At 50.2% G+C, this 26075-nt stretch overlaps 46 non-coding genes across 46 annotated transcripts; all 46 read right to left on the bottom strand.

The window, feature by feature from the left end:
- Positions 1-167: 167 nt before the first annotated feature.
- On the bottom strand, positions 168-240 carry Trnak-uuu. Its single transcript has one exon. It is a non-coding gene; the product is annotated as a tRNA-Lys (tRNA).
- Positions 241-779: 539 nt separating this feature from the next.
- Trnaf-gaa lies at positions 780-853 on the bottom strand. The gene has a single exon. It is a non-coding gene; the product is annotated as a tRNA-Phe (tRNA).
- Positions 854-1452: 599 nt separating this feature from the next.
- Positions 1453-1535, bottom strand: Trnas-uga. Its single transcript has one exon. It is a non-coding gene; the product is annotated as a tRNA-Ser (tRNA).
- Positions 1536-2228: 693 nt separating this feature from the next.
- Positions 2229-2310, bottom strand: Trnas-cga. Its single transcript has one exon. It is a non-coding gene; the product is annotated as a tRNA-Ser (tRNA).
- A 138-nt stretch (positions 2311-2448) lies between these two features.
- Positions 2449-2521, bottom strand: Trnak-uuu. Its single transcript has one exon. It is a non-coding gene; the product is annotated as a tRNA-Lys (tRNA).
- A 539-nt stretch (positions 2522-3060) lies between these two features.
- Positions 3061-3133, bottom strand: Trnaf-gaa. The gene has a single exon. It is a non-coding gene; the product is annotated as a tRNA-Phe (tRNA).
- A 597-nt stretch (positions 3134-3730) lies between these two features.
- Positions 3731-3812, bottom strand: Trnas-uga. Its single transcript has one exon. It is a non-coding gene; the product is annotated as a tRNA-Ser (tRNA).
- A 694-nt stretch (positions 3813-4506) lies between these two features.
- On the bottom strand, positions 4507-4588 carry Trnas-cga. The gene has a single exon. It is a non-coding gene; the product is annotated as a tRNA-Ser (tRNA).
- Positions 4589-4726: 138 nt separating this feature from the next.
- On the bottom strand, positions 4727-4799 carry Trnak-uuu. The gene has a single exon. It is a non-coding gene; the product is annotated as a tRNA-Lys (tRNA).
- Positions 4800-5340: 541 nt separating this feature from the next.
- On the bottom strand, positions 5341-5413 carry Trnaf-gaa. The gene has a single exon. It is a non-coding gene; the product is annotated as a tRNA-Phe (tRNA).
- A 599-nt stretch (positions 5414-6012) lies between these two features.
- On the bottom strand, positions 6013-6094 carry Trnas-uga. Its single transcript has one exon. It is a non-coding gene; the product is annotated as a tRNA-Ser (tRNA).
- Positions 6095-6787: 693 nt separating this feature from the next.
- Positions 6788-6869, bottom strand: Trnas-cga. The gene has a single exon. It is a non-coding gene; the product is annotated as a tRNA-Ser (tRNA).
- Positions 6870-7007: 138 nt separating this feature from the next.
- Trnak-uuu lies at positions 7008-7080 on the bottom strand. Its single transcript has one exon. It is a non-coding gene; the product is annotated as a tRNA-Lys (tRNA).
- Positions 7081-7619: 539 nt separating this feature from the next.
- Positions 7620-7692, bottom strand: Trnaf-gaa. Its single transcript has one exon. It is a non-coding gene; the product is annotated as a tRNA-Phe (tRNA).
- A 599-nt stretch (positions 7693-8291) lies between these two features.
- On the bottom strand, positions 8292-8373 carry Trnas-uga. The gene has a single exon. It is a non-coding gene; the product is annotated as a tRNA-Ser (tRNA).
- Positions 8374-9066: 693 nt separating this feature from the next.
- Trnas-cga lies at positions 9067-9148 on the bottom strand. Its single transcript has one exon. It is a non-coding gene; the product is annotated as a tRNA-Ser (tRNA).
- Positions 9149-9286: 138 nt separating this feature from the next.
- On the bottom strand, positions 9287-9359 carry Trnak-uuu. Its single transcript has one exon. It is a non-coding gene; the product is annotated as a tRNA-Lys (tRNA).
- A 539-nt stretch (positions 9360-9898) lies between these two features.
- On the bottom strand, positions 9899-9971 carry Trnaf-gaa. The gene has a single exon. It is a non-coding gene; the product is annotated as a tRNA-Phe (tRNA).
- A 599-nt stretch (positions 9972-10570) lies between these two features.
- On the bottom strand, positions 10571-10652 carry Trnas-uga. Its single transcript has one exon. It is a non-coding gene; the product is annotated as a tRNA-Ser (tRNA).
- Positions 10653-11345: 693 nt separating this feature from the next.
- Positions 11346-11427, bottom strand: Trnas-cga. Its single transcript has one exon. It is a non-coding gene; the product is annotated as a tRNA-Ser (tRNA).
- Positions 11428-11565: 138 nt separating this feature from the next.
- Trnak-uuu lies at positions 11566-11638 on the bottom strand. Its single transcript has one exon. It is a non-coding gene; the product is annotated as a tRNA-Lys (tRNA).
- A 539-nt stretch (positions 11639-12177) lies between these two features.
- Trnaf-gaa lies at positions 12178-12250 on the bottom strand. The gene has a single exon. It is a non-coding gene; the product is annotated as a tRNA-Phe (tRNA).
- A 599-nt stretch (positions 12251-12849) lies between these two features.
- On the bottom strand, positions 12850-12931 carry Trnas-uga. Its single transcript has one exon. It is a non-coding gene; the product is annotated as a tRNA-Ser (tRNA).
- Positions 12932-13624: 693 nt separating this feature from the next.
- Trnas-cga lies at positions 13625-13706 on the bottom strand. Its single transcript has one exon. It is a non-coding gene; the product is annotated as a tRNA-Ser (tRNA).
- A 138-nt stretch (positions 13707-13844) lies between these two features.
- On the bottom strand, positions 13845-13917 carry Trnak-uuu. The gene has a single exon. It is a non-coding gene; the product is annotated as a tRNA-Lys (tRNA).
- Positions 13918-14456: 539 nt separating this feature from the next.
- On the bottom strand, positions 14457-14529 carry Trnaf-gaa. Its single transcript has one exon. It is a non-coding gene; the product is annotated as a tRNA-Phe (tRNA).
- Positions 14530-15128: 599 nt separating this feature from the next.
- On the bottom strand, positions 15129-15210 carry Trnas-uga. Its single transcript has one exon. It is a non-coding gene; the product is annotated as a tRNA-Ser (tRNA).
- A 693-nt stretch (positions 15211-15903) lies between these two features.
- Positions 15904-15985, bottom strand: Trnas-cga. The gene has a single exon. It is a non-coding gene; the product is annotated as a tRNA-Ser (tRNA).
- Positions 15986-16123: 138 nt separating this feature from the next.
- On the bottom strand, positions 16124-16196 carry Trnak-uuu. The gene has a single exon. It is a non-coding gene; the product is annotated as a tRNA-Lys (tRNA).
- A 539-nt stretch (positions 16197-16735) lies between these two features.
- Positions 16736-16808, bottom strand: Trnaf-gaa. The gene has a single exon. It is a non-coding gene; the product is annotated as a tRNA-Phe (tRNA).
- Positions 16809-17407: 599 nt separating this feature from the next.
- On the bottom strand, positions 17408-17489 carry Trnas-uga. Its single transcript has one exon. It is a non-coding gene; the product is annotated as a tRNA-Ser (tRNA).
- Positions 17490-18182: 693 nt separating this feature from the next.
- Positions 18183-18264, bottom strand: Trnas-cga. The gene has a single exon. It is a non-coding gene; the product is annotated as a tRNA-Ser (tRNA).
- A 138-nt stretch (positions 18265-18402) lies between these two features.
- Trnak-uuu lies at positions 18403-18475 on the bottom strand. Its single transcript has one exon. It is a non-coding gene; the product is annotated as a tRNA-Lys (tRNA).
- A 539-nt stretch (positions 18476-19014) lies between these two features.
- Positions 19015-19087, bottom strand: Trnaf-gaa. Its single transcript has one exon. It is a non-coding gene; the product is annotated as a tRNA-Phe (tRNA).
- A 599-nt stretch (positions 19088-19686) lies between these two features.
- Trnas-uga lies at positions 19687-19768 on the bottom strand. The gene has a single exon. It is a non-coding gene; the product is annotated as a tRNA-Ser (tRNA).
- A 693-nt stretch (positions 19769-20461) lies between these two features.
- On the bottom strand, positions 20462-20543 carry Trnas-cga. Its single transcript has one exon. It is a non-coding gene; the product is annotated as a tRNA-Ser (tRNA).
- Positions 20544-20681: 138 nt separating this feature from the next.
- Positions 20682-20754, bottom strand: Trnak-uuu. Its single transcript has one exon. It is a non-coding gene; the product is annotated as a tRNA-Lys (tRNA).
- A 539-nt stretch (positions 20755-21293) lies between these two features.
- Positions 21294-21366, bottom strand: Trnaf-gaa. Its single transcript has one exon. It is a non-coding gene; the product is annotated as a tRNA-Phe (tRNA).
- A 599-nt stretch (positions 21367-21965) lies between these two features.
- Positions 21966-22047, bottom strand: Trnas-uga. The gene has a single exon. It is a non-coding gene; the product is annotated as a tRNA-Ser (tRNA).
- A 693-nt stretch (positions 22048-22740) lies between these two features.
- Positions 22741-22822, bottom strand: Trnas-cga. The gene has a single exon. It is a non-coding gene; the product is annotated as a tRNA-Ser (tRNA).
- A 138-nt stretch (positions 22823-22960) lies between these two features.
- Trnak-uuu lies at positions 22961-23033 on the bottom strand. The gene has a single exon. It is a non-coding gene; the product is annotated as a tRNA-Lys (tRNA).
- Positions 23034-23572: 539 nt separating this feature from the next.
- Trnaf-gaa lies at positions 23573-23645 on the bottom strand. The gene has a single exon. It is a non-coding gene; the product is annotated as a tRNA-Phe (tRNA).
- Positions 23646-24244: 599 nt separating this feature from the next.
- On the bottom strand, positions 24245-24326 carry Trnas-uga. The gene has a single exon. It is a non-coding gene; the product is annotated as a tRNA-Ser (tRNA).
- Positions 24327-25019: 693 nt separating this feature from the next.
- Positions 25020-25101, bottom strand: Trnas-cga. Its single transcript has one exon. It is a non-coding gene; the product is annotated as a tRNA-Ser (tRNA).
- A 138-nt stretch (positions 25102-25239) lies between these two features.
- On the bottom strand, positions 25240-25312 carry Trnak-uuu. Its single transcript has one exon. It is a non-coding gene; the product is annotated as a tRNA-Lys (tRNA).
- A 539-nt stretch (positions 25313-25851) lies between these two features.
- Trnaf-gaa lies at positions 25852-25924 on the bottom strand. Its single transcript has one exon. It is a non-coding gene; the product is annotated as a tRNA-Phe (tRNA).
- Between the last annotated feature and the right edge of the window lie 151 nt (positions 25925-26075).

Genomic DNA, 26075 nt, shown 5'->3' with positions numbered 1-26075 from the left:
CAGACGCCTTAACCACTCGGCCACGACTGCCGGTAGCGCGGCGTTGTCCCGACACATGCAAATGCTACCGTTTGAAGCACTGTGGTGTCAGAAAACGGCGTAGCTGCATTATTTTCCGTAGCGTTTCCACCGCTACCAGACGAATCGCTACCAAAGTTTTAAAATTCCGCCCGGACAGGGACTTGAACCCTGGACCCTTAGGTTAAAAGCCTAATGCTCTACCGACTGAGCTATCCGGGCTCGGACGACGGTGTGAGACCTCCCACGATGCACAACTGTACATTGACTCATGTCCTTTACTGTTGTGCAATCGTTGCATGGGGCCGTTACTAATAAAACGTCGCCTAAATGCTGTCTGCAAACTTATCGCGCTAAGCTCGTAACACACTATCGAAGACTGCTGGCACACGATGCAACAACAAATTGCACCAGTTGTTACGTCTCATACGTTGGAGCAGAGAATTGACGTGTTTTGTCGACACTCACTGGGCAATTGGAAAATTCGCAAGCATTTCGAATGCAATGTTTCCCACGTTTTCGCTCATTTCGCGGTTCCGTTGAAGACGTTCTTCACCACCTGACACAGAAAAAGGAACGCAGTCGGTAGGGCTTTTTTGATTCTTTTCCTTCAAAGGGAGTTAGTTTTCTAGTGAGTTCCTCTTATGGCATGCACTAGACAACCAGAACTGCTACAGCAGAGAGTCATTTTTGTTGTCAGCTGTAGTTGCATTATCACCAACGCAGAGCAATTCCATTGGCGTCGCATCAAAACGAATACCTGCCGAAACCCGGGATCGAACCAGGGACCTTTAGATCTTCAGTCTAACGCTCCTCCCAACTGAGCTATTTCGGCTGACATTGAACGTTGCTGTTTGCATGTGTTCGTTCAGCTCTGCCTCGTTGCCAATTTCACAGTCACCTTCGTCTGATAAGACACAGGGACGCTGAAAGGCGAGCAGCCGATGCAGTGAAGTCCCACACACATTTCTTCTGCTTCCATCATCGTAACAAGCAAACATGTCGACTCGACTCGTGTAATATTCACTTCGCTGACTTCACGTGACGCCGCGCTGACGCTAGAAAACCCGTGCTATGTCGATGTCAGGGGCAACTCGTGTGCAGAGAACGAGACACAAGAAGGAGTGAGCCTCTCCACCGTATGAGAGGCAGTATCTAGCAGATACACACGGTAAAACATTCGACTTGCGTTAGCTCGTAAATTGCTACACGTCATCGTCTGCAAGCTAAAAAGGACACATCTGCACTGCCCAGTGAGGCGACACTTGTACTAACACCCGGTGGGCGGCTGTGAGACGAGGAGATGAGCTGCGGCTTCTGGGCGCGACTGTAACGCTGCGCCCTGGATCAAATAACTGGTGACCCATGTGTTTAGTAGTGACGCAACTGCTAGGATGCACCTGAACGTCCATCTTTTGAGAGAGAGAAAATTTTCGCAGGTCGGCAGGACTCGAACCTACGCTCCCAGAGGGAATCTGATTTCAAGTCAGACGCCTTAACCACTCGGCCACGACTGCCGGTGGCAGAAGCGACTCCCGACAAGTGAAACGGCCATCTTTAGAAGCAATCTGATGGCAGAAAGCGGCGTGGCCTCACTCTTTCCTGTAGGGTTTCCATTAGCCGTTACGAAAGTGTATTAATTTTCGCCCAGACAGGGACTTGAACCCAGGACCCTTTGGTTGAAAACCTAACGCTCTACCGACTCAGCTATGCGGGCCCACGCACGAGCATTATCGTACAGCTGCGTGGTGAGCGAGTGATTCGCATGTTGTAATTACTGGCTTATGGCTCCAATGGCGACTTCACCGACTTCCCACTGACGCACCGCTGACGCTAGTTTTCTGTCGTCTTAAAACGATGGACATACCTCCAAGCAGCTGCGAGATCTTAAGAAAAGAAACGCTGCACCACTGCCTTCGCCGCACTCGAATGATTCAATTGCGATTCTTAAAAAGAATTGAATGTTCGCTCTGTCCAACACTTTCGAGCACATCTGTGTACTCACGATCTCAGCGACGGCTTTCTGCAGTCCCAGCGTCAGTGCGAGGTGAACCGATGGCCACAGTAAGCAGCGGTCGTCGCGAAACTCAGTATTCTTAAACGGAAACTTTCGTCTTGTTGAGAATGGCGTCACTGGTTTGCACCCGCATTCGCCCACGCATGTCACATGTGTGCGAAAATTTTTGGTCCTCTCTTTACGCAAAATCGCACGCAGCCGGTAGGATTCGAACCTACGCTCCCATAGGGAATCTGATTTCGAGTCAGACGCCTTAACCACTCGGCCACGACTGCCGGTAGCGCGGCGTTGTCCCGACACATGCAAATGCTACCGTTTGAAGCACTGTGGTGTCAGAAAACGGCGTAGCTGCATTATTTTCCGTAGCGTTTCCACCGCTACCAGACGAATCGCTACCAAAGTTTTAAAATTTCCGCCCGGACAGGGACTTGAACCCTGGACCCTTAGGTTAAAAGCCTAATGCTCTACCGACTGAGCTATCCGGGCTCGGACGACGGTGTGAGACCTCCCACGATGCACAACTGTACATTGACTCATGTCCTTTACTGTTGTGCAATCGTTGCATGGGGCCGTTACTAATAAAACGTCGCCTAAATGCTGTCTGCAAACTTATCGCGCTAAGCTCGTAACACACTATCGAAGACTGCTGGCACACGATGCAACAACAAATTGCACCAGTTGTTACGTCTCATACGTTGGAGCAGAGAATTGACGTGTTTTGTCGACACTCACTGGGCAATTGGAAAATTCGCAAGCATTTCGAATGCAATGTTTCCCACGTTTTCGCTCATTTCGCGGTTCCGTTGAAGACGTTCTTCACCACCTGACACAGAAAAAGGAACGCAGTCGGTAGGGCTTTTTTGATTCTTTTCCTTCAAAGGGAGTTAGTTTTCTAGTGAGTTCCTCTTATGGCATGCACTAGACAACCAGAACTGCTACAGCAGAGAGTCATTTTTGTTGTCAGCTGTAGTTGCATTATCACCAACGCAGAGCAATTCCATTGGCGTCGCATCAAAACGAATACCTGCCGAAACCCGGGATCGAACCAGGGACCTTTAGATCTTCAGTCTAACGCTCTCCCAACTGAGCTATTTCGGCTGACATTGAACGTTGCTGTTTGCATGTGTTCGTTCAGCTCTGCCTCGTTGCCAATTTCACAGTCACCTTCGTCTGATAAGACACAGGGACGCTGAAAGGCGAGCAGCCGATGCAGTGAAGTCCCACACACATTTCTTCTGCTTCCATCATCGTAACAAGCAAACATGTCGACTCGACTCGTGTAATATTCACTTCGCTGACTTCACGTGACGCCGCGCTGACGCTAGAAAACCCGTGCTATGTCGATGTCAGGGGCAACTCGTGTGCAGAGAACGAGACACAAGAAGGAGTGAGCCTCTCCACCGTATGAGAGGCAGTATCTAGCAGATACACACGGTAAAACATTCGACTTGCGTTAGCTCGTAAATTGCTACACGTCATCGTCTGCAAGCTAAAAAGGACACATCTGCACTGCCCAGTGAGGCGACACTTGTACTAACACCCGGGGCGGCTGTGAGACGAGGAGATGAGCTGCGGCTTCTGGGCGCGACTGTAACGCTGCGCCCTGGATCAAATAACTGGTGACCCATGTGTTTAGTAGTGACGCAACTGCTAGGATGCACCTGAACGTCCATCTTTTGAGAGAGAGAAAATTTTCGCAGTCGGCAGGACTCGAACCTACGCTCCCAGAGGGAATCTGATTTCAAGTCAGACGCCTTAACCACTCGGCCACGACTGCCGGTGGCAGAAGCGACTCCCGACAAGTGAAACGGCCATCTTTAGAAGCAATCTGATGGCAGAAAGCGGCGTGGCCTCACTCTTTCCTGTAGGGTTTCCATTAGCCGTTACGAAAGTGTATTAATTTTCGCCCAGACAGGGACTTGAACCCAGGACCCTTTGGTTGAAAACCTAACGCTCTACCGACTCAGCTATGCGGGCCCACGCACGAGCATTATCGTACAGCTGCGTGGTGAGCGAGTGATTCGCATGTTGTAATTACTGGCTTATGGCTCCAATGGCGACTTCACCGACTTCCCACTGACGCACCGCTGACGCTAGTTTTCTGTCGTCTTAAAACGATGGACATACCTCCAAGCAGCTGCGAGATCTTAAGAAAAGAAACGCTGCACCACTGCCCTTCGCCGCACTCGAATGATTCAATTGCGATTCTTAAAAAGAATTGAATGTTCGCTCTGTCCAACACTTTCGAGCACATCTGTGTACTCACGATCTCAGCGACGGCTTTCTGCAGTCCCAGCGTCAGTGCGAGGTGAACCGATGGCCACAGTAAGCAGCGGTCGTCGCGAAACTCAGTATTCTTAAACGGAAACTTTCGTCTTGTTGAGAATGGCGTCACTGGTTTGCACCCGCATTCGCCCACGCATGTCACATGTGTGCGAAAATTTTTGGTCCTCTCTTTACGCAAAATCGCACGCAGCCGGTAGGATTCGAACCTACGCTCCCATAGGGAATCTGATTTCGAGTCAGACGCCTTAACCACTCGGCCACGACTGCCGGTAGCGCGGCGTTGTCCCGACACATGCAAATGCTACCGTTTGAAGCACTGTGGTGTCAGAAAACGGCGTAGCTGCATTATTTTCCGTAGCGTTTCCACCGCTACCAGACGAATCGCTACCAAAGTTTTAAAATTTCCGCCCGGACAGGGACTTGAACCCTGGACCCTTAGGTTAAAAGCCTAATGCTCTACCGACTGAGCTATCCGGGCTCGGACGACGGTGTGAGACCTCCCCACGATGCACAACTGTACATTGACTCATGTCCTTTACTGTTGTGCAATCGTTGCATGGGGCCGTTACTAATAAAACGTCGCCTAAATGCTGTCTGCAAACTTATCGCGCTAAGCTCGTAACACACTATCGAAGACTGCTGGCACACGATGCAACAACAAATTGCACCAGTTGTTACGTCTCATACGTTGGAGCAGAGAATTGACGTGTTTTGTCGACACTCACTGGGCAATTGGAAAATTCGCAAGCATTTCGAATGCAATGTTTCCCACGTTTTCGCTCATTTCGCGGTTCCGTTGAAGACGTTCTTCACCACCTGACACAGAAAAAGGAACGCAGTCGGTAGGGGCTTTTTTGATTCTTTTCCTTCAAAGGGAGTTAGTTTTCTAGTGAGTTCCTCTTATGGCATGCACTAGACAACCAGAACTGCTACAGCAGAGAGTCATTTTTGTTGTCAGCTGTAGTTGCATTATCACCAACGCAGAGCAATTCCATTGGCGTCGCATCAAAACGAATACCTGCCGAAACCCGGGATCGAACCAGGACCTTTAGATCTTCAGTCTAACGCTCTCCCCAACTGAGCTATTTCGGCTGACATTGAACGTTGCTGTTTGCATGTGTTCGTTCAGCTCTGCCTCGTTGCCAATTTCACAGTCACCTTCGTCTGATAAGACACAGGGACGCTGAAAGGCGAGCAGCCGATGCAGTGAAGTCCCACACACATTTCTTCTGCTTCCATCATCGTAACAAGCAAACATGTCGACTCGACTCGTGTAATATTCACTTCGCTGACTTCACGTGACGCCGCGCTGACGCTAGAAAACCCGTGCTATGTCGATGTCAGGGGCAACTCGTGTGCAGAGAACGAGACACAAGAAGGAGTGAGCCTCTCCACCGTATGAGAGGCAGTATCTAGCAGATACACACGGTAAAACATTCGACTTGCGTTAGCTCGTAAATTGCTACACGTCATCGTCTGCAAGCTAAAAAGGACACATCTGCACTGCCCAGTGAGGCGACACTTGTACTAACACCCGGTGGGCGGCTGTGAGACGAGGAGATGAGCTGCGGCTTCTGGGCGCGACTGTAACGCTGCGCCCTGGATCAAATAACTGGTGACCCATGTGTTTAGTAGTGACGCAACTGCTAGGATGCACCTGAACGTCCATCTTTTGAGAGAGAGAAAATTTTCGCAGTCGGCAGGACTCGAACCTACGCTCCCAGAGGGAATCTGATTTCAAGTCAGACGCCTTAACCACTCGGCCACGACTGCCGGTGGCAGAAGCGACTCCCGACAAGTGAAACGGCCATCTTTAGAAGCAATCTGATGGCAGAAAGCGGCGTGGCCTCACTCTTTCCTGTAGGGTTTCCATTAGCCGTTACGAAAGTGTATTAATTTTCGCCCAGACAGGGACTTGAACCCAGGACCCTTTGGTTGAAAACCTAACGCTCTACCGACTCAGCTATGCGGGCCCACGCACGAGCATTATCGTACAGCTGCGTGGTGAGCGAGTGATTCGCATGTTGTAATTACTGGCTTATGGCTCCAATGGCGACTTCACCGACTTCCCACTGACGCACCGCTGACGCTAGTTTTCTGTCGTCTTAAAACGATGGACATACCTCCAAGCAGCTGCGAGATCTTAAGAAAAGAAACGCTGCACCACTGCCTTCGCCGCACTCGAATGATTCAATTGCGATTCTTAAAAAGAATTGAATGTTCGCTCTGTCCAACACTTTCGAGCACATCTGTGTACTCACGATCTCAGCGACGGCTTTCTGCAGTCCCAGCGTCAGTGCGAGGTGAACCGATGGCCACAGTAAGCAGCGGTCGTCGCGAAACTCAGTATTCTTAAACGGAAACTTTCGTCTTGTTGAGAATGGCGTCACTGGTTTGCACCCGCATTCGCCCACGCATGTCACATGTGTGCGAAAATTTTTGGTCCTCTCTTTACGCAAAATCGCACGCAGCCGGTAGGATTCGAACCTACGCTCCCATAGGGAATCTGATTTCGAGTCAGACGCCTTAACCACTCGGCCACGACTGCCGGTAGCGCGGCGTTGTCCCGACACATGCAAATGCTACCGTTTGAAGCACTGTGGTGTCAGAAAACGGCGTAGCTGCATTATTTTCCGTAGCGTTTCCACCGCTACCAGACGAATCGCTACCAAAGTTTTAAAATTTCCGCCCGGACAGGGACTTGAACCCTGGACCCTTAGGTTAAAAGCCTAATGCTCTACCGACTGAGCTATCCGGGCTCGGACGACGGTGTGAGACCTCCCACGATGCACAACTGTACATTGACTCATGTCCTTTACTGTTGTGCAATCGTTGCATGGGGCCGTTACTAATAAAACGTCGCCTAAATGCTGTCTGCAAACTTATCGCGCTAAGCTCGTAACACACTATCGAAGACTGCTGGCACACGATGCAACAACAAATTGCACCAGTTGTTACGTCTCATACGTTGGAGCAGAGAATTGACGTGTTTTGTCGACACTCACTGGGCAATTGGAAAATTCGCAAGCATTTCGAATGCAATGTTTCCCACGTTTTCGCTCATTTCGCGGTTCCGTTGAAGACGTTCTTCACCACCTGACACAGAAAAAGGAACGCAGTCGGTAGGGCTTTTTTGATTCTTTTCCTTCAAAGGGAGTTAGTTTTCTAGTGAGTTCCTCTTATGGCATGCACTAGACAACCAGAACTGCTACAGCAGAGAGTCATTTTTGTTGTCAGCTGTAGTTGCATTATCACCAACGCAGAGCAATTCCATTGGCGTCGCATCAAAACGAATACCTGCCGAAACCCGGGATCGAACCAGGGACCTTTAGATCTTCAGTCTAACGCTCTCCCAACTGAGCTATTTCGGCTGACATTGAACGTTGCTGTTTGCATGTGTTCGTTCAGCTCTGCCTCGTTGCCAATTTCACAGTCACCTTCGTCTGATAAGACACAGGGACGCTGAAAGGCGAGCAGCCGATGCAGTGAAGTCCCACACACATTTCTTCTGCTTCCATCATCGTAACAAGCAAACATGTCGACTCGACTCGTGTAATATTCACTTCGCTGACTTCACGTGACGCCGCGCTGACGCTAGAAAACCCGTGCTATGTCGATGTCAGGGGCAACTCGTGTGCAGAGAACGAGACACAAGAAGGAGTGAGCCTCTCCACCGTATGAGAGGCAGTATCTAGCAGATACACACGGTAAAACATTCGACTTGCGTTAGCTCGTAAATTGCTACACGTCATCGTCTGCAAGCTAAAAAGGACACATCTGCACTGCCCAGTGAGGCGACACTTGTACTAACACCCGGTGGGCGGCTGTGAGACGAGGAGATGAGCTGCGGCTTCTGGGCGCGACTGTAACGCTGCGCCCTGGATCAAATAACTGGTGACCCATGTGTTTAGTAGTGACGCAACTGCTAGGATGCACCTGAACGTCCATCTTTTGAGAGAGAGAAAATTTTCGCAGTCGGCAGGACTCGAACCTACGCTCCCAGAGGGAATCTGATTTCAAGTCAGACGCCTTAACCACTCGGCCACGACTGCCGGTGGCAGAAGCGACTCCCGACAAGTGAAACGGCCATCTTTAGAAGCAATCTGATGGCAGAAAGCGGCGTGGCCTCACTCTTTCCTGTAGGGTTTCCATTAGCCGTTACGAAAGTGTATTAATTTTCGCCCAGACAGGGACTTGAACCCAGGACCCTTTGGTTGAAAACCTAACGCTCTACCGACTCAGCTATGCGGGCCCACGCACGAGCATTATCGTACAGCTGCGTGGTGAGCGAGTGATTCGCATGTTGTAATTACTGGCTTATGGCTCCAATGGCGACTTCACCGACTTCCCACTGACGCACCGCTGACGCTAGTTTTCTGTCGTCTTAAAACGATGGACATACCTCCAAGCAGCTGCGAGATCTTAAGAAAAGAAACGCTGCACCACTGCCTTCGCCGCACTCGAATGATTCAATTGCGATTCTTAAAAAGAATTGAATGTTCGCTCTGTCCAACACTTTCGAGCACATCTGTGTACTCACGATCTCAGCGACGGCTTTCTGCAGTCCCAGCGTCAGTGCGAGGTGAACCGATGGCCACAGTAAGCAGCGGTCGTCGCGAAACTCAGTATTCTTAAACGGAAACTTTCGTCTTGTTGAGAATGGCGTCACTGGTTTGCACCCGCATTCGCCCACGCATGTCACATGTGTGCGAAAATTTTTGGTCCTCTCTTTACGCAAAATCGCACGCAGCCGGTAGGATTCGAACCTACGCTCCCATAGGGAATCTGATTTCGAGTCAGACGCCTTAACCACTCGGCCACGACTGCCGGTAGCGCGGCGTTGTCCCGACACATGCAAATGCTACCGTTTGAAGCACTGTGGTGTCAGAAAACGGCGTAGCTGCATTATTTTCCGTAGCGTTTCCACCGCTACCAGACGAATCGCTACCAAAGTTTTAAAATTTCCGCCCGGACAGGGACTTGAACCCTGGACCCTTAGGTTAAAAGCCTAATGCTCTACCGACTGAGCTATCCGGGCTCGGACGACGGTGTGAGACCTCCCACGATGCACAACTGTACATTGACTCATGTCCTTTACTGTTGTGCAATCGTTGCATGGGGCCGTTACTAATAAAACGTCGCCTAAATGCTGTCTGCAAACTTATCGCGCTAAGCTCGTAACACACTATCGAAGACTGCTGGCACACGATGCAACAACAAATTGCACCAGTTGTTACGTCTCATACGTTGGAGCAGAGAATTGACGTGTTTTGTCGACACTCACTGGGCAATTGGAAAATTCGCAAGCATTTCGAATGCAATGTTTCCCACGTTTTCGCTCATTTCGCGGTTCCGTTGAAGACGTTCTTCACCACCTGACACAGAAAAAGGAACGCAGTCGGTAGGGCTTTTTTGATTCTTTTCCTTCAAAGGGAGTTAGTTTTCTAGTGAGTTCCTCTTATGGCATGCACTAGACAACCAGAACTGCTACAGCAGAGAGTCATTTTTGTTGTCAGCTGTAGTTGCATTATCACCAACGCAGAGCAATTCCATTGGCGTCGCATCAAAACGAATACCTGCCGAAACCCGGGATCGAACCAGGGACCTTTAGATCTTCAGTCTAACGCTCTCCCAACTGAGCTATTTCGGCTGACATTGAACGTTGCTGTTTGCATGTGTTCGTTCAGCTCTGCCTCGTTGCCAATTTCACAGTCACCTTCGTCTGATAAGACACAGGGACGCTGAAAGGCGAGCAGCCGATGCAGTGAAGTCCCACACACATTTCTTCTGCTTCCATCATCGTAACAAGCAAACATGTCGACTCGACTCGTGTAATATTCACTTCGCTGACTTCACGTGACGCCGCGCTGACGCTAGAAAACCCGTGCTATGTCGATGTCAGGGGCAACTCGTGTGCAGAGAACGAGACACAAGAAGGAGTGAGCCTCTCCACCGTATGAGAGGCAGTATCTAGCAGATACACACGGTAAAACATTCGACTTGCGTTAGCTCGTAAATTGCTACACGTCATCGTCTGCAAGCTAAAAAGGACACATCTGCACTGCCCAGTGAGGCGACACTTGTACTAACACCCGGTGGGCGGCTGTGAGACGAGGAGATGAGCTGCGGCTTCTGGGCGCGACTGTAACGCTGCGCCCTGGATCAAATAACTGGTGACCCATGTGTTTAGTAGTGACGCAACTGCTAGGATGCACCTGAACGTCCATCTTTTGAGAGAGAGAAAATTTTCGCAGTCGGCAGGACTCGAACCTACGCTCCCAGAGGGAATCTGATTTCAAGTCAGACGCCTTAACCACTCGGCCACGACTGCCGGTGGCAGAAGCGACTCCCGACAAGTGAAACCGCCATCTTTAGAAGCAATCTGATGGCAGAAAGCGGCGTGGCCTCACTCTTTCCTGTAGGGTTTCCATTAGCCGTTACGAAAGTGTATTAATTTTCGCCCAGACAGGGACTTGAACCCAGGACCCTTTGGTTGAAAACCTAACGCTCTACCGACTCAGCTATGCGGGCCCACGCACGAGCATTATCGTACAGCTGCGTGGTGAGCGAGTGATTCGCATGTTGTAATTACTGGCTTATGGCTCCAATGGCGACTTCACCGACTTCCCACTGACGCACCGCTGACGCTAGTTTTCTGTCGTCTTAAAACGATGGACATACCTCCAAGCAGCTGCGAGATCTTAAGAAAAGAAACGCTGCACCACTGCCTTCGCCGCACTCGAATGATTCAATTGCGATTCTTAAAAAGAATTGAATGTTCGCTCTGTCCAACACTTTCGAGCACATCTGTGTACTCACGATCTCAGCGACGGCTTTCTGCAGTCCCAGCGTCAGTGCGAGGTGAACCGATGGCCACAGTAAGCAGCGGTCGTCGCGAAACTCAGTATTCTTAAACGGAAACTTTCGTCTTGTTGAGAATGGCGTCACTGGTTTGCACCCGCATTCGCCCACGCATGTCACATGTGTGCGAAAATTTTTGGTCCTCTCTTTACGCAAAATCGCACGCAGCCGGTAGGATTCGAACCTACGCTCCCATAGGGAATCTGATTTCGAGTCAGACGCCTTAACCACTCGGCCACGACTGCCGGTAGCGCGGCGTTGTCCCGACACATGCAAATGCTACCGTTTGAAGCACTGTGGTGTCAGAAAACGGCGTAGCTGCATTATTTTCCGTAGCGTTTCCACCGCTACCAGACGAATCGCTACCAAAGTTTTAAAATTTCCGCCCGGACAGGGACTTGAACCCTGGACCCTTAGGTTAAAAGCCTAATGCTCTACCGACTGAGCTATCCGGGCTCGGACGACGGTGTGAGACCTCCCACGATGCACAACTGTACATTGACTCATGTCCTTTACTGTTGTGCAATCGTTGCATGGGGCCGTTACTAATAAAACGTCGCCTAAATGCTGTCTGCAAACTTATCGCGCTAAGCTCGTAACACACTATCGAAGACTGCTGGCACACGATGCAACAACAAATTGCACCAGTTGTTACGTCTCATACGTTGGAGCAGAGAATTGACGTGTTTTGTCGACACTCACTGGGCAATTGGAAAATTCGCAAGCATTTCGAATGCAATGTTTCCCACGTTTTCGCTCATTTCGCGGTTCCGTTGAAGACGTTCTTCACCACCTGACACAGAAAAAGGAACGCAGTCGGTAGGGCTTTTTTGATTCTTTTCCTTCAAAGGGAGTTAGTTTTCTAGTGAGTTCCTCTTATGGCATGCACTAGACAACCAGAACTGCTACAGCAGAGAGTCATTTTTGTTGTCAGCTGTAGTTGCATTATCACCAACGCAGAGCAATTCCATTGGCGTCGCATCAAAACGAATACCTGCCGAAACCCGGGATCGAACCAGGGACCTTTAGATCTTCAGTCTAACGCTCTCCCAACTGAGCTATTTCGGCTGACATTGAACGTTGCTGTTTGCATGTGTTCGTTCAGCTCTGCCTCGTTGCCAATTTCACAGTCACCTTCGTCTGATAAGACACAGGGACGCTGAAAGGCGAGCAGCCGATGCAGTGAAGTCCCACACACATTTCTTCTGCTTCCATCATCGTAACAAGCAAACATGTCGACTCGACTCGTGTAATATTCACTTCGCTGACTTCACGTGACGCCGCGCTGACGCTAGAAAACCCGTGCTATGTCGATGTCAGGGGCAACTCGTGTGCAGAGAACGAGACACAAGAAGGAGTGAGCCTCTCCACCGTATGAGAGGCAGTATCTAGCAGATACACACGGTAAAACATTCGACTTGCGTTAGCTCGTAAATTGCTACACGTCATCGTCTGCAAGCTAAAAAGGACACATCTGCACTGCCCAGTGAGGCGACACTTGTACTAACACCCGGTGGGCGGCTGTGAGACGAGGAGATGAGCTGCGGCTTCTGGGCGCGACTGTAACGCTGCGCCCTGGATCAAATAACTGGTGACCCATGTGTTTAGTAGTGACGCAACTGCTAGGATGCACCTGAACGTCCATCTTTTGAGAGAGAGAAAATTTTCGCAGTCGGCAGGACTCGAACCTACGCTCCCAGAGGGAATCTGATTTCAAGTCAGACGCCTTAACCACTCGGCCACGACTGCCGGTGGCAGAAGCGACTCCCGACAAGTGAAACCGCCATCTTTAGAAGCAATCTGATGGCAGAAAGCGGCGTGGCCTCACTCTTTCCTGTAGGGTTTCCATTAGCCGTTACGAAAGTGTATTAATTTTCGCCCAGACAGGGACTTGAACCCAGGACCCTTTGGTTGAAAACCTAACGCTCTACCGACTCAGCTATGCGGGCCCACGCACGAGCATTATCGTACAGCTGCGTGGTGAGCGAGTGATTCGCATGTTGTAATTACTGGCTTATGGCTCCAATGGCGACTTCACCGACTTCCCACTGACGCACCGCTGACGCTAGTTTTCTGTCGTCTTAAAACGATGGACATACCTCCAAGCAGCTGCGAGATCTTAAGAAAAGAAACGCTGCACCACTGCCTTCGCCGCACTCGAATGATTCAATTGCGATTCTTAAAAAGAATTGAATGTTCGCTCTGTCCAACACTTTCGAGCACATCTGTGTACTCACGATCTCAGCGACGGCTTTCTGCAGTCCCAGCGTCAGTGCGAGGTGAACCGATGGCCACAGTAAGCAGCGGTCGTCGCGAAACTCAGTATTCTTAAACGGAAACTTTCGTCTTGTTGAGAATGGCGTCACTGGTTTGCACCCGCATTCGCCCACGCATGTCACATGTGTGCGAAAATTTTTGGTCCTCTCTTTACGCAAAATCGCACGCAGCCGGTAGGATTCGAACCTACGCTCCCATAGGGAATCTGATTTCGAGTCAGACGCCTTAACCACTCGGCCACGACTGCCGGTAGCGCGGCGTTGTCCCGACACATGCAAATGCTACCGTTTGAAGCACTGTGGTGTCAGAAAACGGCGTAGCTGCATTATTTTCCGTAGCGTTTCCACCGCTACCAGACGAATCGCTACCAAAGTTTTAAAATTTCCGCCCGGACAGGGACTTGAACCCTGGACCCTTAGGTTAAAAGCCTAATGCTCTACCGACTGAGCTATCCGGGCTCGGACGACGGTGTGAGACCTCCCACGATGCACAACTGTACATTGACTCATGTCCTTTACTGTTGTGCAATCGTTGCATGGGGCCGTTACTAATAAAACGTCGCCTAAATGCTGTCTGCAAACTTATCGCGCTAAGCTCGTAACACACTATCGAAGACTGCTGGCACACGATGCAACAACAAATTGCACCAGTTGTTACGTCTCATACGTTGGAGCAGAGAATTGACGTGTTTTGTCGACACTCACTGGGCAATTGGAAAATTCGCAAGCATTTCGAATGCAATGTTTCCCACGTTTTCGCTCATTTCGCGGTTCCGTTGAAGACGTTCTTCACCACCTGACACAGAAAAAGGAACGCAGTCGGTAGGGCTTTTTTGATTCTTTTCCTTCAAAGGGAGTTAGTTTTCTAGTGAGTTCCTCTTATGGCATGCACTAGACAACCAGAACTGCTACAGCAGAGAGTCATTTTTGTTGTCAGCTGTAGTTGCATTATCACCAACGCAGAGCAATTCCATTGGCGTCGCATCAAAACGAATACCTGCCGAAACCCGGGATCGAACCAGGGACCTTTAGATCTTCAGTCTAACGCTCTCCCAACTGAGCTATTTCGGCTGACATTGAACGTTGCTGTTTGCATGTGTTCGTTCAGCTCTGCCTCGTTGCCAATTTCACAGTCACCTTCGTCTGATAAGACACAGGGACGCTGAAAGGCGAGCAGCCGATGCAGTGAAGTCCCACACACATTTCTTCTGCTTCCATCATCGTAACAAGCAAACATGTCGACTCGACTCGTGTAATATTCACTTCGCTGACTTCACGTGACGCCGCGCTGACGCTAGAAAACCCGTGCTATGTCGATGTCAGGGGCAACTCGTGTGCAGAGAACGAGACACAAGAAGGAGTGAGCCTCTCCACCGTATGAGAGGCAGTATCTAGCAGATACACACGGTAAAACATTCGACTTGCGTTAGCTCGTAAATTGCTACACGTCATCGTCTGCAAGCTAAAAAGGACACATCTGCACTGCCCAGTGAGGCGACACTTGTACTAACACCCGGTGGGCGGCTGTGAGACGAGGAGATGAGCTGCGGCTTCTGGGCGCGACTGTAACGCTGCGCCCTGGATCAAATAACTGGTGACCCATGTGTTTAGTAGTGACGCAACTGCTAGGATGCACCTGAACGTCCATCTTTTGAGAGAGAGAAAATTTTCGCAGTCGGCAGGACTCGAACCTACGCTCCCAGAGGGAATCTGATTTCAAGTCAGACGCCTTAACCACTCGGCCACGACTGCCGGTGGCAGAAGCGACTCCCGACAAGTGAAACGGCCATCTTTAGAAGCAATCTGATGGCAGAAAGCGGCGTGGCCTCACTCTTTCCTGTAGGGTTTCCATTAGCCGTTACGAAAGTGTATTAATTTTCGCCCAGACAGGGACTTGAACCCAGGACCCTTTGGTTGAAAACCTAACGCTCTACCGACTCAGCTATGCGGGCCCACGCACGAGCATTATCGTACAGCTGCGTGGTGAGCGAGTGATTCGCATGTTGTAATTACTGGCTTATGGCTCCAATGGCGACTTCACCGACTTCCCACTGACGCACCGCTGACGCTAGTTTTCTGTCGTCTTAAAACGATGGACATACCTCCAAGCAGCTGCGAGATCTTAAGAAAAGAAACGCTGCACCACTGCCTTCGCCGCACTCGAATGATTCAATTGCGATTCTTAAAAAGAATTGAATGTTCGCTCTGTCCAACACTTTCGAGCACATCTGTGTACTCACGATCTCAGCGACGGCTTTCTGCAGTCCCAGCGTCAGTGCGAGGTGAACCGATGGCCACAGTAAGCAGCGGTCGTCGCGAAACTCAGTATTCTTAAACGGAAACTTTCGTCTTGTTGAGAATGGCGTCACTGGTTTGCACCCGCATTCGCCCACGCATGTCACATGTGTGCGAAAATTTTTGCTCCTCTCTTTACGCAAAATCGCACGCAGCCGGTAGGATTCGAACCTACGCTCCCATAGGGAATCTGATTTCGAGTCAGACGCCTTAACCACTCGGCCACGACTGCCGGTAGCGCGGCGTTGTCCCGACACATGCAAATGCTACCGTTTGAAGCACTGTGGTGTCAGAAAACGGCGTAGCTGCATTATTTTCCGTAGCGTTTCCACCGCTACCAGACGAATCGCTACCAAAGTTTTAAAATTTCCGCCCGGACAGGGACTTGAACCCTGGACCCTTAGGTTAAAAGCCTAATGCTCTACCGACTGAGCTATCCGGGCTCGGACGACGGTGTGAGACCTCCCACGATGCACAACTGTACATTGACTCATGTCCTTTACTGTTGTGCAATCGTTGCATGGGGCCGTTACTAATAAAACGTCGCCTAAATGCTGTCTGCAAACTTATCGCGCTAAGCTCGTAACACACTATCGAAGACTGCTGGCACACGATGCAACAACAAATTGCACCAGTTGTTACGTCTCATACGTTGGAGCAGAGAATTGACGTGTTTTGTCGACACTCACTGGGCAATTGGAAAATTCGCAAGCATTTCGAATGCAATGTTTCCCACGTTTTCGCTCATTTCGCGGTTCCGTTGAAGACGTTCTTCACCACCTGACACAGAAAAAGGAACGCAGTCGGTAGGGCTTTTTTGATTCTTTTCCTTCAAAGGGAGTTAGTTTTCTAGTGAGTTCCTCTTATGGCATGCACTAGACAACCAGAACTGCTACAGCAGAGAGTCATTTTTGTTGTCAGCTGTAGTTGCATTATCACCAACGCAGAGCAATTCCATTGGCGTCGCATCAAAACGAATACCTGCCGAAACCCGGGATCGAACCAGGGACCTTTAGATCTTCAGTCTAACGCTCTCCCAACTGAGCTATTTCGGCTGACATTGAACGTTGCTGTTTGCATGTGTTCGTTCAGCTCTGCCTCGTTGCCAATTTCACAGTCACCTTCGTCTGATAAGACACAGGGACGCTGAAAGGCGAGCAGCCGATGCAGTGAAGTCCCACACACATTTCTTCTGCTTCCATCATCGTAACAAGCAAACATGTCGACTCGACTCGTGTAATATTCACTTCGCTGACTTCACGTGACGCCGCGCTGACGCTAGAAAACCCGTGCTATGTCGATGTCAGGGGCAACTCGTGTGCAGAGAACGAGACACAAGAAGGAGTGAGCCTCTCCACCGTATGAGAGGCAGTATCTAGCAGATACACACGGTAAAACATTCGACTTGCGTTAGCTCGTAAATTGCTACACGTCATCGTCTGCAAGCTAAAAAGGACACATCTGCACTGCCCAGTGAGGCGACACTTGTACTAACACCCGGTGGGCGGCTGTGAGACGAGGAGATGAGCTGCGGCTTCTGGGCGCGACTGTAACGCTGCGCCCTGGATCAAATAACTGGTGACCCATGTGTTTAGTAGTGACGCAACTGCTAGGATGCACCTGAACGTCCATCTTTTGAGAGAGAGAAAATTTTCGCAGTCGGCAGGACTCGAACCTACGCTCCCAGAGGGAATCTGATTTCAAGTCAGACGCCTTAACCACTCGGCCACGACTGCCGGTGGCAGAAGCGACTCCCGACAAGTGAAACCGCCATCTTTAGAAGCAATCTGATGGCAGAAAGCGGCGTGGCCTCACTCTTTCCTGTAGGGTTTCCATTAGCCGTTACGAAAGTGTATTAATTTTCGCCCAGACAGGGACTTGAACCCAGGACCCTTTGGTTGAAAACCTAACGCTCTACCGACTCAGCTATGCGGGCCCACGCACGAGCATTATCGTACAGCTGCGTGGTGAGCGAGTGATTCGCATGTTGTAATTACTGGCTTATGGCTCCAATGGCGACTTCACCGACTTCCCACTGACGCACCGCTGACGCTAGTTTTCTGTCGTCTTAAAACGATGGACATACCTCCAAGCAGCTGCGAGATCTTAAGAAAAGAAACGCTGCACCACTGCCTTCGCCGCACTCGAATGATTCAATTGCGATTCTTAAAAAGAATTGAATGTTCGCTCTGTCCAACACTTTCGAGCACATCTGTGTACTCACGATCTCAGCGACGGCTTTCTGCAGTCCCAGCGTCAGTGCGAGGTGAACCGATGGCCACAGTAAGCAGCGGTCGTCGCGAAACTCAGTATTCTTAAACGGAAACTTTCGTCTTGTTGAGAATGGCGTCACTGGTTTGCACCCGCATTCGCCCACGCATGTCACATGTGTGCGAAAATTTTTGGTCCTCTCTTTACGCAAAATCGCACGCAGCCGGTAGGATTCGAACCTACGCTCCCATAGGGAATCTGATTTCGAGTCAGACGCCTTAACCACTCGGCCACGACTGCCGGTAGCGCGGCGTTGTCCCGACACATGCAAATGCTACCGTTTGAAGCACTGTGGTGTCAGAAAACGGCGTAGCTGCATTATTTTCCGTAGCGTTTCCACCGCTACCAGACGAATCGCTACCAAAGTTTTAAAATTTCCGCCCGGACAGGGACTTGAACCCTGGACCCTTAGGTTAAAAGCCTAATGCTCTACCGACTGAGCTATCCGGGCTCGGACGACGGTGTGAGACCTCCCACGATGCACAACTGTACATTGACTCATGTCCTTTACTGTTGTGCAATCGTTGCATGGGGCCGTTACTAATAAAACGTCGCCTAAATGCTGTCTGCAAACTTATCGCGCTAAGCTCGTAACACACTATCGAAGACTGCTGGCACACGATGCAACAACAAATTGCACCAGTTGTTACGTCTCATACGTTGGAGCAGAGAATTGACGTGTTTTGTCGACACTCACTGGGCAATTGGAAAATTCGCAAGCATTTCGAATGCAATGTTTCCCACGTTTTCGCTCATTTCGCGGTTCCGTTGAAGACGTTCTTCACCACCTGACACAGAAAAAGGAACGCAGTCGGTAGGGCTTTTTTGATTCTTTTCCTTCAAAGGGAGTTAGTTTTCTAGTGAGTTCCTCTTATGGCATGCACTAGACAACCAGAACTGCTACAGCAGAGAGTCATTTTTGTTGTCAGCTGTAGTTGCATTATCACCAACGCAGAGCAATTCCATTGGCGTCGCATCAAAACGAATACCTGCCGAAACCCGGGATCGAACCAGGGACCTTTAGATCTTCAGTCTAACGCTCTCCCAACTGAGCTATTTCGGCTGACATTGAACGTTGCTGTTTGCATGTGTTCGTTCAGCTCTGCCTCGTTGCCAATTTCACAGTCACCTTCGTCTGATAAGACACAGGGACGCTGAAAGGCGAGCAGCCGATGCAGTGAAGTCCCACACACATTTCTTCTGCTTCCATCATCGTAACAAGCAAACATGTCGACTCGACTCGTGTAATATTCACTTCGCTGACTTCACGTGACGCCGCGCTGACGCTAGAAAACCCGTGCTATGTCGATGTCAGGGGCAACTCGTGTGCAGAGAACGAGACACAAGAAGGAGTGAGCCTCTCCACCGTATGAGAGGCAGTATCTAGCAGATACACACGGTAAAACATTCGACTTGCGTTAGCTCGTAAATTGCTACACGTCATCGTCTGCAAGCTAAAAAGGACACATCTGCACTGCCCAGTGAGGCGACACTTGTACTAACACCCGGTGGGCGGCTGTGAGACGAGGAGATGAGCTGCGGCTTCTGGGCGCGACTGTAACGCTGCGCCCTGGATCAAATAACTGGTGACCCATGTGTTTAGTAGTGACGCAACTGCTAGGATGCACCTGAACGTCCATCTTTTGAGAGAGAGAAAATTTTCGCAGTCGGCAGGACTCGAACCTACGCTCCCAGAGGGAATCTGATTTCAAGTCAGACGCCTTAACCACTCGGCCACGACTGCCGGTGGCAGAAGCGACTCCCGACAAGTGAAACGGCCATCTTTAGAAGCAATCTGATGGCAGAAAGCGGCGTGGCCTCACTCTTTCCTGTAGGGTTTCCATTAGCCGTTACGAAAGTGTATTAATTTTCGCCCAGACAGGGACTTGAACCCAGGACCCTTTGGTTGAAAACCTAACGCTCTACCGACTCAGCTATGCGGGCCCACGCACGAGCATTATCGTACAGCTGCGTGGTGAGCGAGTGATTCGCATGTTGTAATTACTGGCTTATGGCTCCAATGGCGACTTCACCGACTTCCCACTGACGCACCGCTGACGCTAGTTTTCTGTCGTCTTAAAACGATGGACATACCTCCAAGCAGCTGCGAGATCTTAAGAAAAGAAACGCTGCACCACTGCCTTCGCCGCACTCGAATGATTCAATTGCGATTCTTAAAAAGAATTGAATGTTCGCTCTGTCCAACACTTTCGAGCACATCTGTGTACTCACGATCTCAGCGACGGCTTTCTGCAGTCCCAGCGTCAGTGCGAGGTGAACCGATGGCCACAGTAAGCAGCGGTCGTCGCGAAACTCAGTATTCTTAAACGGAAACTTTCGTCTTGTTGAGAATGGCGTCACTGGTTTGCACCCGCATTCGCCCACGCATGTCACATGTGTGCGAAAATTTTTGCTCCTCTCTTTACGCAAAATCGCACGCAGCCGGTAGGATTCGAACCTACGCTCCCATAGGGAATCTGATTTCGAGTCAGACGCCTTAACCACTCGGCCACGACTGCCGGTAGCGCGGCGTTGTCCCGACACATGCAAATGCTACCGTTTGAAGCACTGTGGTGTCAGAAAACGGCGTAGCTGCATTATTTTCCGTAGCGTTTCCACCGCTACCAGACGAATCGCTACCAAAGTTTTAAAATTTCCGCCCGGACAGGGACTTGAACCCTGGACCCTTAGGTTAAAAGCCTAATGCTCTACCGACTGAGCTATCCGGGCTCGGACGACGGTGTGAGACCTCCCACGATGCACAACTGTACATTGACTCATGTCCTTTACTGTTGTGCAATCGTTGCATGGGGCCGTTACTAATAAAACGTCGCCTAAATGCTGTCTGCAAACTTATCGCGCTAAGCTCGTAACACACTATCGAAGACTGCTGGCACACGATGCAACAACAAATTGCACCAGTTGTTACGTCTCATACGTTGGAGCAGAGAATTGACGTGTTTTGTCGACACTCACTGGGCAATTGGAAAATTCGCAAGCATTTCGAATGCAATGTTTCCCACGTTTTCGCTCATTTCGCGGTTCCGTTGAAGACGTTCTTCACCACCTGACACAGAAAAAGGAACGCAGTCGGTAGGGCTTTTTTGATTCTTTTCCTTCAAAGGGAGTTAGTTTTCTAGTGAGTTCCTCTTATGGCATGCACTAGACAACCAGAACTGCTACAGCAGAGAGTCATTTTTGTTGTCAGCTGTAGTTGCATTATCACCAACGCAGAGCAATTCCATTGGCGTCGCATCAAAACGAATACCTGCCGAAACCCGGGATCGAACCAGGGACCTTTAGATCTTCAGTCTAACGCTCTCCCAACTGAGCTATTTCGGCTGACATTGAACGTTGCTGTTTGCATGTGTTCGTTCAGCTCTGCCTCGTTGCCAATTTCACAGTCACCTTCGTCTGATAAGACACAGGGACGCTGAAAGGCGAGCAGCCGATACAGTGAAGTCCCACACACATTTCTTCTGCTTCCATCATCGTAACAAGCAAACATGTCGACTCGACTCGTGTAATATTCACTTCGCTGACTTCACGTGACGCCGCGCTGACGCTAGAAAACCCGTGCTATGTCGATGTCAGGGGCAACTCGTGTGCAGAGAACGAGACACAAGAAGGAGTGAGCCTCTCCACCGTATGAGAGGCAGTATCTAGCAGATACACACGGTAAAACATTCGACTTGCGTTAGCTCGTAAATTGCTACACGTCATCGTCTGCAAGCTAAAAAGGACACATCTGCACTGCCCAGTGAGGCGACACTTGTACTAACACCCGGTGGGCGGCTGTGAGACGAGGAGATGAGCTGCGGCTTCTGGGCGCGACTGTAACGCTGCGCCCTGGATCAAATAACTGGTGACCCATGTGTTTAGTAGTGACGCAACTGCTAGGATGCACCTGAACGTCCATCTTTTGAGAGAGAGAAAATTTTCGCAGTCGGCAGGACTCGAACCTACGCTCCCAGAGGGAATCTGATTTCAAGTCAGACGCCTTAACCACTCGGCCACGACTGCCGGTGGCAGAAGCGACTCCCGACAAGTGAAACGGCCATCTTTAGAAGCAATCTGATGGCAGAAAGCGGCGTGGCCTCACTCTTTCCTGTAGGGTTTCCATTAGCCGTTACGAAAGTGTATTAATTTTCGCCCAGACAGGGACTTGAACCCAGGACCCTTTGGTTGAAAACCTAACGCTCTACCGACTCAGCTATGCGGGCCCACGCACGAGCATTATCGTACAGCTGCGTGGTGAGCGAGTGATTCGCATGTTGTAATTACTGGCTTATGGCTCCAATGGCGACTTCACCGACTTCCCACTGACGCACCGCTGACGCTAGTTTTTTGTCGTCTTAAAACGATGGACATACCTCCAAGCAGCTGCGAGATCTTAAGAAAAGAAACGCTGCACCACTGCCTTCGCCGCACTCGAATGATTCAATTGCGATTCTTAAAAAGAATTGAATGTTCGCTCTGTCCAACACTTTCGAGCACATCTGTGTACTCACGATCTCAGCGACGGCTTTCTGCAGTCCCAGCGTCAGTGCGAGGTGAACCGATGGCCACAGTAAGCAGCGGTCGTCGCGAAACTCAGTATTCTTAAACGGAAACTTTCGTCTTGTTGAGAATGGCGTCACTGGTTTGCACCCGCATTCGCCCACGCATGTCACATGTGTGCGAAAATTTTTGGTCCTCTCTTTACGCAAAATCGCACGCAGCCGGTAGGATTCGAACCTACGCTCCCATAGGGAATCTGATTTCGAGTCAGACGCCTTAACCACTCGGCCACGACTGCCGGTAGCGCGGCGTTGTCCCGACACATGCAAATGCTACCGTTTGAAGCACTGTGGTGTCAGAAAACGGCGTAGCTGCATTATTTTCCGTAGCGTTTCCACCGCTACCAGACGAATCGCTACCAAAGTTTTAAAATTTCCGCCCGGACAGGGACTTGAACCCTGGACCCTTAGGTTAAAAGCCTAATGCTCTACCGACTGAGCTATCCGGGCTCGGACGACGGTGTGAGACCTCCCACGATGCACAACTGTACATTGACTCATGTCCTTTACTGTTGTGCAATCGTTGCATGGGGCCGTTACTAATAAAACGTCGCCTAAATGCTGTCTGCAAACTTATCGCGCTAAGCTCGTAACACACTATCGAAGACTGCTGGCACACGATGCAACAACAAATTGCACCAGTTGTTACGTCTCATACGTTGGAGCAGAGAATTGACGTGTTTTGTCGACACTCACTGGGCAATTGGAAAATTCGCAAGCATTTCGAATGCAATGTTTCCCACGTTTTCGCTCATTTCGCGGTTCCGTTGAAGACGTTCTTCACCACCTGACACAGAAAAAGGAACGCAGTCGGTAGGGCTTTTTTGATTCTTTTCCTTCAAAGGGAGTTAGTTTTCTAGTGAGTTCCTCTTATGGCATGCACTAGACAACCAGAACTGCTACAGCAGAGAGTCATTTTTGTTGTCAGCTGTAGTTGCATTATCACCAACGCAGAGCAATTCCATTGGCGTCGCATCAAAACGAATACCTGCCGAAACCCGGGATCGAACCAGGGACCTTTAGATCTTCAGTCTAACGCTCTCCCAACTGAGCTATTTCGGCTGACATTGAACGTTGCTGTTTGCATGTGTTCGTTCAGCTCTGCCTCGTTGCCAATTTCACAGTCACCTTCGTCTGATAAGACACAGGGACGCTGAAAGGCGAGCAGCCGATACAGTGAAGTCCCACACACATTTCTTCTGCTTCCATCATCGTAACAAGCAAACATGTCGACTCGACTCGTGTAATATTCACTTCGCTGACTTCACGTGACGCCGCGCTGACGCTAGAAAACCCGTGCTATGTCGATGTCAGGGGCAACTCGTGTGCAGAGAACGAGACACAAGAAGGAGTGAGCCTCTCCACCGTATGAGAGGCAGTATCTAGCAGATACACACGGTAAAACATTCGACTTGCGTTAGCTCGTAAATTGCTACACGTCATCGTCTGCAAGCTAAAAAGGACACATCTGCACTGCCCAGTGAGGCGACACTTGTACTAACACCCGGTGGGCGGCTGTGAGACGAGGAGATGAGCTGCGGCTTCTGGGCGCGACTGTAACGCTGCGCCCTGGATCAAATAACTGGTGACCCATGTGTTTAGTAGTGACGCAACTGCTAGGATGCACCTGAACGTCCATCTTTTGAGAGAGAGAAAATTTTCGCAGTCGGCAGGACTCGAACCTACGCTCCCAGAGGGAATCTGATTTCAAGTCAGACGCCTTAACCACTCGGCCACGACTGCCGGTGGCAGAAGCGACTCCCGACAAGTGAAACGGCCATCTTTAGAAGCAATCTGATGGCAGAAAGCGGCGTGGCCTCACTCTTTCCTGTAGGGTTTCCATTAGCCGTTACGAAAGTGTATTAATTTTCGCCCAGACAGGGACTTGAACCCAGGACCCTTTGGTTGAAAACCTAACGCTCTACCGACTCAGCTATGCGGGCCCACGCACGAGCATTATCGTACAGCTGCGTGGTGAGCGAGTGATTCGCATGTTGTAATTACTGGCTTATGGCTCCAATGGCGACTTCACCGACTTCCCACTGACGCACCGCTGACGCTAGTTTTCTGTCGTCTTAAAACGATGGACATACCTCCAAGCAGCTGCGAGATCTTAAGAAAAGAAACGCTGCACCACTGCCTTCGCCGCACTCGAATGATTCAATTGCGATTCTTAAAAAGAATTGAATGTTCGCTCTGTCCAACACTTTCGAGCACATCTGTGTACTCACGATCTCAGCGACGGCTTTCTGCAGTCCCAGCGTCAGTGCGAGGTGAACCGATGGCCACAGTAAGCAGCGGTCGTCGCGAAACTCAGTATTCTTAAACGGAAACTTTCGTCTTGTTGAGAATGGCGTCACTGGTTTGCACCCGCATTCGCCCACGCATGTCACATGTGTGCGAAAATTTTTGCTCCTCTCTTTACGCAAAATCGCACGCAGCCGGTAGGATTCGAACCTACGCTCCCATAGGGAATCTGATTTCGAGTCAGACGCCTTAACCACTCGGCCACGACTGCCGGTAGCGCGGCGTTGTCCCGACACATGCAAATGCTACCGTTTGAAGCACTGTGGTGTCAGAAAACGGCGTAGCTGCATTATTTTCCGTAGCGTTTCCACCGCTACCAGACGAATCGCTACCAAAGTTTTAAAATTTCCGCCCGGACAGGGACTTGAACCCTGGACCCTTAGGTTAAAAGCCTAATGCTCTACCGACTGAGCTATCCGGGCTCGGACGACGGTGTGAGACCTCCCACGATGCACAACTGTACATTGACTCATGTCCTTTACTGTTGTGCAATCGTTGCATGGGGCCGTTACTAATAAAACGTCGCCTAAATGCTGTCTGCAAACTTATCGCGCTAAGCTCGTAACACACTATCGAAGACTGCTGGCACACGATGCAACAACAAATTGCACCAGTTGTTACGTCTCATACGTTGGAGCAGAGAATTGACGTGTTTTGTCGACACTCACTGGGCAATTGGAAAATTCGCAAGCATTTCGAATGCAATGTTTCCCACGTTTTCGCTCATTTCGCGGTTCCGTTGAAGACGTTCTTCACCACCTGACACAGAAAAAGGAACGCAGTCGGTAGGGCTTTTTTGATTCTTTTCCTTCAAAGGGAGTTAGTTTTCTAGTGAGTTCCTCTTATGGCATGCACTAGACAACCAGAACTGCTACAGCAGAGAGTCATTTTTGTTGTCAGCTGTAGTTGCATTATCACCAACGCAGAGCAATTCCATTGGCGTCGCATCAAAACGAATACCTGCCGAAACCCGGGATCGAACCAGGGACCTTTAGATCTTCAGTCTAACGCTCTCCCAACTGAGCTATTTCGGCTGACATTGAACGTTGCTGTTTGCATGTGTTCGTTCAGCTCTGCCTCGTTGCCAATTTCACAGTCACCTTCGTCTGATAAGACACAGGGACGCTGAAAGGCGAGCAGCCGATGCAGTGAAGTCCCACACACATTTCTTCTGCTTCCATCATC

The sequence above is a fragment of the Schistocerca piceifrons genome, unplaced genomic scaffold, assembly GCF_021461385.2.
Source record: "Schistocerca piceifrons isolate TAMUIC-IGC-003096 unplaced genomic scaffold, iqSchPice1.1 HiC_scaffold_1122, whole genome shotgun sequence".
In the NCBI taxonomy this organism is placed as follows: domain Eukaryota; kingdom Metazoa; phylum Arthropoda; class Insecta; order Orthoptera; family Acrididae; genus Schistocerca; species Schistocerca piceifrons.
The sequence above is the reverse complement of the archived record's forward strand: the minus strand, read 5'-3'. Positions and strand labels throughout refer to the sequence as shown.